The 7,762-nt window shown below is 47.3% G+C and overlaps 1 long non-coding RNA gene across 1 annotated transcript; it reads left to right on the top strand.

The window, feature by feature from the left end:
• The first annotated feature begins 1,346 nt into the window (after positions 1-1,346).
• Positions 1,347-4,350, top strand: LOC123094550 (uncharacterized). The gene is made up of 3 exons (XR_006445872.1): positions 1,347-1,776; positions 3,378-3,451; positions 4,148-4,350. It is a non-coding gene; the product is annotated as an uncharacterized lncRNA (long non-coding RNA).
• The last annotated feature ends 3,412 nt before the right edge of the window (positions 4,351-7,762 follow it).

Here is a 7,762-nt window from a genome sequence, read left to right as displayed (position 1 = left end):
GCCGAACCCCCGTGACGGATACTAGTTGGGTGGTCCCTGCGGTCAAAAGTGATCGGACAGGCTGACCATGGGTTAAACTTGGGGGGCGACATGCTCTACGGCATAGACGCCTCGTAATGCATGTTTGCACTCCCTTTTGGGGATGTGAGTGACATATATCATGTTCACTGTCTTCACCTCGGGGGGAAATTGTTTCTAACCCCTAGTGTTCGGCTGACGCGACGCATCATCGTCTTCGCTTGGGGGCCCTTCCCCCTTATGTTTGGTATTTATCTTACCATCCTGTTTGAAAACCCAACAATTTCTGTTGGTTTGGTTTGTAGACTTATCGAGTGTGCCACGAATCTGGTAGGGCCTCTCGAGAATTTTGTCTAAGCTAGATGGCCTGTCCTTATTGCCTTCTAAAGGTTTCTTCTATTGACCAAATTTAGGACCGCTGAATCCGGCATTGACTTTCGTATCATCTGCGTTGTTGTTGTTGTTGTTGTTGTTGTTGTTGTTATTTCGATGTTTTTTTATTGCAGCGGGGTTTACCATTGCCGTCCCGTACCCCAGAGGTGCCGGGGTCACCTGAGATGTTGCTTCTATGAGCCAGCCAATTGTCTTCACCCACACAGAAGCAGTTCAGGAGTGCCGTTAAGGCTGCCATGGTCTTCGGCTTTTCCTGCCCGAGGTGTCGAGCAAGCCATTCGTCTCAGATGCTGTGCTTAAAGGCTGCTAAGGCTTCGGCATTCAGACAGTCTACAATCTGGTTCTTTTTAGTTAGGAACCAATTCCAAAGCTTGCGGGCTAATTCGCCTGGCTGCCGGATTATATGACTCAAGTCGTCAACATCCGGAGGTCGGACATAAGTGCCCTGGAAGTTAGCCCTAAAGGCATCTTCCAAGTCTTCCTAGGTTCCGATGGAGTTTTCTGGGAGGCTGTTTAGCCAGTGTCGTGTTGGTCCCTACAACTTTAGAGGGAGATATTTGATGGCGTGGAGATCATCTCCTCGAGCCATGTGAATGTCGAGGAGAAAATCCTCTAATCCAGACGGACGGATCCGTCGTACCATCGTATGGTTCGATGTTTATGCACTACTAGGAAAAACCTTATACACAGAAGTTTATCACTAGCGTGGTCTAAAAAGATGTGCTACTGCTAATTAGTAGTAGCGAGGGGCATAAAAACTGCATTACTACTAAGTTGATAGTAGTAGCGAGGGGTATAAATCCACGCTGCTACTGAGTGATTTCCACCATGCCCCCGGGACAAGCAATAATAGTAGTGAGGGGTATAAAACCTGCGCTACTATAAGTTAGTAGCTATCACCATCCACCCCGGCCTGATCCACTCCCACCCCACCACTCTCTCTCTCTCTCATCCTAAAAAAAAACTCTCTCCCCACAACCCACTCCACCGGCACCTGTTCCTCGGTCCACTCCACCCCAGCTCCTCTCCCCACGATCTCCTCGCCACGGCCCCCACCCATGCCGGCCGGTTCCGGCGAGCACCGGCCGCGTGTAATGCTCCCCTAACCCCACCGCCGGCGCCCCCCACCTCACCAGCAGCCGCTGCCTCTCTCAGCTCCTGAAGCCCTAGCTCAGGCCGCCGCGACCCACCCGCTGCTTCCCGCGTTCACGCGCGAGATCCGTGTCCTGCGTTCACGGCCTAGCAGGCGTCCATGCGCGGATCCTCCTCCTCATCATGCTCTTGTGCCGGCCCCGAACCCTAGCTTCAAATCGCCATGCCCAAGTACTCATCGGCCTCGGGCCCAAGTGCTCTGCAAGTCTGCAGGTCCTCCTCCTTGTGCCCAAGTCTGAATTTTTGATCTTTTTGGTCTGACTAGTGTATTGCTGTATTTGTCTCTAAAATTTTGATGCATTGAGTACTATAAGTTAGGGGAACCCCTGAAGTCTGATTTAATTTGTACTGTCAAGTCTGATTAATCACACTTGAAGGGGTAGTAATCCTTTAAAGGATGTGAACTACAGTTGTGGCATTATGCGGTGGTGCTAAATACTCCAAATTAACAAGGCGATTCTTCTCCAGATTAATTACTTCTAGTAGTCCTATTATTGACAAGGTCAAGGTGCACTGACTGATAGTGGCATTTACAGTATTTCTGCAGCCCACTAGGCTGTGTTAAATTTACTCTTTTTGTTATGGCTTCGAAGCACTTATCGGCTATGGTTGGTGTAGCAAAAGCTTTGATCATTGAACTGATTGCTATGGTTGTGCAACATTCTACTTCCAGGAATTCTCCTGATGAACCTAACAAGATTTCTTGGTAGGGGTTCAGTATTCACTAGTCTGCCAAGTCCAAGTATTAGTAGCATTTTCTTCTTCTTTTTCTCTGTCTATGTATAAATGTTGTAGGATCTCATTATAGAACGGATCTGGCATACGAAATCCCTATTAAGACTCAATGCTTACTAATCAGAAATAATTGACTGATAATAATCTATGATCCTTGATTGAATTCAAACTGCTTAGATGGATGTTGTCTTTTTCTATAGATGGATCCTCGATCGGTCTTAGTTTGGTCTTGCCAAAGTAAGTGCAAGCAGATTTGAGGTGACTGTAGTTTGGCATCTTCAGAATTTCACAAAGGTGGATAACCTTCTAATCAGCACTCACCTCTGCTGCTCTTGCACTGATTTCAGCTCCCTCTCTCAGTTGTTCTATTGAATGTCCACGTATAGATAGAAGTTGTTCCCTGTGTTCCAAATAGGTGAGTGAGCCATGCATCAAATTGCCCGCAAAAATCAAAATGTAACTAGTATAACACTGCATATTTAGTGTAGAATCTTGAAAACTGAATTTATGGCAGAATTAGTACATGAAAACTGAACTTATTGTTACTGTAATTTATTTACCAGTTTGGGAGTACAATTTGGAACATAGTATCAGTACTGATCTATTCTGAAAGATTAAAAATATATGGCCGTTCCTTAAAGAAACATGGGACAACAAAATTCAGAGGAACATCCTGAAGGCCCTGTTCTTATGCAGGCAAAATCCTTGTGTTACTGTAATACTCCATGCAGGAAAAATTCCTAACTGTTGGAGTAGCTTCTTCATAACCTTTTGAATTTTGGCCTCTGCTTCTGTTGTTTAGTAACTTTTCTCAATCTTTACACTTTATTCAAATTTACAATGGTTCTCCTCCAAAGTGGGGAAAGGTAAGCATTTCTCTTCTCCCCCTTAACCTCTGTTCGTCTCCTTCCTCCGGCTGCTTGCTGCACCACAACAAGTAATTATTTTTGGAACTGAACTATTTGCATCTTTTGTAACTTAACATGTTATAACATCAATTTCCTTTTGTTATACATGCAACCATGTGCTTGACGCCACCTGATGCATGCGTTTTGTGCTCCTATCTGCTTGTCAAGCAGAAATCTGCTGCTGTGAGAGGACGACGACGAGGCGAGTGGCTGCTCCGACCCTGGTACTGACCACACGATAGAAGGTCCTCTCTCTCTCTCACATTTTTTATTCCTCTGTCCGATGAGAGTTTAAAACAATCCAGTCTTGTCATTGTTTCCCCGTGTATGGTAATTTGAAGAAAGAACAACGATATTCCTGTCAGGGATTGTGGTCCATTGGGGACTTGAACATGGTCCTTTTGTTATCTATCTTTGAACCTATAAAATGGGTGATATGTACACTTTTTGTTAACTACATGTGTTTCCTGAACATGTCTAAAGTTTTTATAAGAAATAAAGTTCTGAGATCGGGCAATCGCAGGATGACTAGACACATACTACATATGATTTGAGATGTACAGGTATGCAGTTTCACCCTTTGCTAAAAAATGTCCTATACAATGTAGACTTTTTGAAGCCATATGAGCTAGGGGTTGCACCACAGGAGCATAGCGTGTACAAGTACTGAACATTGAAGATTGCATTGCAGCTCATCAGTATGCCTTCCTTGCAATCTTTGAAGCCTATTAAATTAGGAAGTGTTATTTTTTCTGTACAAGTTTGTATGTGTCAAGTACTTGCTAATTGATGTTTTGCGGGGTGCTCATATACTTACTCGGCAACATGGAAAGTTTTCACATTTGTTCTAGCTGTCTCTATGGGTTAGCGACTTAGCATACATGTTGTAATAAGGTTTCACATTTGCTTCTCTGACAAGTAAGGTCTGTTTTTATTCACAGGTAGAAGATGGCGACAGAGTGCTGCAGGATAATGAGATGTTGAAGCGGCACACTGAATCCATGACACCGAAGTGCAATTTTGGCAGATTATCTCTATCTTTTCTTTTCATTTTTCTTATTATTGAGTGTGAACGGAATGAGGAGCTATGTGATAGTACGCACAACAACTGTAGTAAAAATAAACTTATGTTTGCAATTGTTAATGACATAGATACTTGCATGTTCTTTGAAGTGGTCATTTGTGAGTAGCAATGCATAATGAGTTTTTTTGGCTGATTTATTTCCTTCGGTTTCCGGTTAACCATGAAATAGGAGCCCAACAGTGCTCACTATTGTGTTTACTCGGAACTGTATGCATAAAATGGAATTGGTGGATTTTATTTTTTTAATTCTTAATTAGTTAGTAGTGGCGTGGGAAAAAACTACGTGCTACTAGTAGCGTTGGTAGTATGGAGACACCACTACTATTTCGTTAGTAGTGGCGCGGGTACGAAATAGCAGTAGTGTGGGTGGAACACGGTACTACTAAGAAAGTTAGTAGTAGCGCGGGTTTAACCCATGCTACTACTAACTATTAGCTGTAGCGCGATACTAGGAGCACGGGTACCCGCGTTGCTAGTAGCCATTTTTGCCTGCGCTGCTAGTAGCCTTTTTCCTAGTAGTGACGGGTTTAAACCCTTCCGGAAAGTGATGTTCCATAACCTCATCAGTGAAGCATAGGGGTGTGTGGCCCCTATGTATCTTGCAATGTCATGCCGGAGATCGGCTGACCTCTGAGTTCGGTACTGATCCTGAACATAGTAACGGTTGTCGCACCGAGCTTCATGGCCATTATCTCACGTCGGGGCACGCCCCCTTGATCCGTAGATTGATCTGGTCTGACCAGCTTTATTGTCTAGGTCACCTTGCAAGTCGTATGTATAGCCCGCGGCTGCAGTCTCCCTGCCTCTTCGGCGAGGGGGCGCGGGTTAGTGTTCATCTTGATATGCTGTTTTATCCCGTCCACGTGGTGGTCGGTCTGGTTGGTCTACCTGATTCTATTTCGATGGCATTGGTTCAAGGACTTCGTCGTCGAATTGAGGCAGCAGCTTGCGCCTAAGGTAACTTTTGACAAGTCGCTCTTGGCCGTATTCCTCAGCGGCCAGGACCTTAGTCCAACTTTTGTTCAGCGTGTCTTGCTCTTCTCTGAGTTGGTACTGCTTCCTCTTCAGGCTCCGAGCTGTAGTGATCAGCTCTCTCTTGAAGCATTCTTGGTCGAGGGGTTCCTCTGGGACAATGAAGTCCTCGTCACCGAGGCTGGCCTCCTCTTCGGATTCTGGCATATAGTTGATGTCCTCCTCATCTTTGTTGTCAGCACGTTCGGGACAGTGCTCACTGTCAGTGTCAAAACCGGCGGATCTCGGGTAGGGGGTCCCAAACTGCGCGTCTAAGTCTAATGGTAACAGGAGGCGGGGGACACAATGTTTACCCAGGTTTGGGCCCTCTCGATGGAGGTAGTACCCTACTTCCTGCTTGATTGATCTTGATGATTTGAATATTACAAGAGTTGACCTACCACGAGATCGTAGAGGCTAAACCCTAGAAGCTAGCCTATGATTATGATTGTTGATGTCCTACGGACTAAACCCTCCGGTTTATGTAGACACCGAAGGGGGCTAGGGTTACATAGAGTCGGTTACAGAGAAGGAAATCTACATATCCGAATTGCCAAGCTTGCCTTCCACGCAAAGGAGAGTCCCACTCGGACACGGGACGAACTCTTCAATCTTGTATCTTCATAGTCTGATAGTCCGACACAAGTACATAGTCCGGCTATCCGAGGACCCCCTAATCCAGGACTCCCTCAGTAGCCTCTGAACCAGGCTTCGATAACAATGAGTCTGGCGTGCAGATTGTCTTCGACATTGCAAGGCGAGTTCCTTCTCCGAATACTCCATAAAAGATCTTGAACACAAGGATCGTGCCTGGCTCTACAAAACAAAATCCACATACCACCTTAGAGAGCACAATATTCCACAAATCTAATCTGCTAACATCTTTTCCATAGCGTGACATCACGCCATGGCCCGGTCATTATTTGAACCGTTTTTCTCAACCTGCTACTGCACATCTTGCGAGGCGGTTTTATTGGCACGTCTTGTCGAAGCAGAGATCGTGTCCCCTTATCACGGGATTCTCATCAATACGGGTGTGGGTAACCCAACTGCGCCATTAATCATGGCGCTTGGGGATAAGCGAGTTTCCAGGGCAAGTGAGGAGGCGCAGGATCCCTGCTGCCTTTATAAGGAGATAAGGACTCCTCTTTTTCACCCACGCCTTCTCGTTCCTCTACTCATCCATTCTCTCTCACTCGAGCTCCAGCGCCCAAGCTTTCACCTTCTCCTCAAAGTCATTTCAAGCATGTCCGAAGCGGGAGGCAAGTGGATGGCCTCCTCCGTCACGGAGGAGGACATTACGAAGCTTCAGGAGGCCGGATACCTGTCCGCAAACATCGCGTACCGGCTTCCGGCTGAAGGGCAGATCATCCCCACCCCGAAACCCTAGGAGAGGGTAGTGTTCCTCTCTCACTTCGTCCACGGACTGGGATTCCCCCTCCACCCATTCGTCTGCGGACTTATGTTCTACTGCAGGCTGGACTTCCATGATCTAGCCCCCAATTTCATCCTCAACATTTCGGCGTTTATCGTCGTGTGCGAGGCCTTCCTCCGCATTATGCCCCACTTTGGCCTATGGCTGAAGACCTTGAACGTGAAGCCAAAGGTGGTGGTTGTCTAGCAATCAGAGTGCGGAGGCGCCATGGTTGGCAAGATGCCCAATGTCACCTGGCCCGAAGGCTCCTTCGTGGAGACCGTGAAGGGGTGGCAATCGGGGTGGTTCTACATCACCGAGCCGCGCGACACCAACTGGGCAGCGACCCCTGAATTTCGATCCGGCGTTCCCATGCGGCTCACCTCCTGGAAAGAGAAGGGCTTAGCCTAGGGCTCATTGGTGGAGCTGATCGGACTCCAGACCCGCGTCCAAAATATGATAGGCAAGAAAATCAAGCTTGTCAACGTGGTCCAGGTCATGCTCATCCGCCGGATCCTTTCGTTCAGAGACGGGCTTACAATCTGTGGGAGTTCGACCTGGCCGAACACCAGATGCTGCAAGAGCTCTTCGGCACGATGCACGAAGATGTCTGGAAGGTGCTCTTCAAGGCCAACGAGGTCCCTCCACCCATAACCGAAGATCGCGGACTCAGCGCAAAACGCCAAGCGCATCCGGTGAGTTTTTACATTTTGCAAGATGTGCCTTTTACCAACACATTCATGGGAGGAATCTAAGCCTCCATGCTGATTTAATAGGACTGGGTAGCGATAGCGGAGCGGATCGACTGTCTGGCTCTGCTACCTGAAGATCCAGCATCGTCTCTTCTAACGAAGATGATGTTTCTGGCGCCCTATGAGGTGCCGGAGAAGAAGGCCAAGAAGAAGGCCGTGGGGACTAGGAAAGGTCTCCGGCGCAAGGTTGTATCGGACGCGACGTCAGAAGACACTGAGGCGCACTCCTCCAACGAAGATGATGAGGAGGAAATCCCTCCCCACCAACCGGGGGGTGAGGGAGTCCTGGATTGAG

The sequence above is a fragment of the Triticum aestivum genome, chromosome 4B (genome assembly GCF_018294505.1).
Source record: "Triticum aestivum cultivar Chinese Spring chromosome 4B, IWGSC CS RefSeq v2.1, whole genome shotgun sequence".
Taxonomy (NCBI): domain Eukaryota; kingdom Viridiplantae; phylum Streptophyta; class Magnoliopsida; order Poales; family Poaceae; genus Triticum; species Triticum aestivum.
Note: the sequence above shows the minus strand (reverse complement) of the source record. Positions and strands in the feature narration are given on the sequence as shown.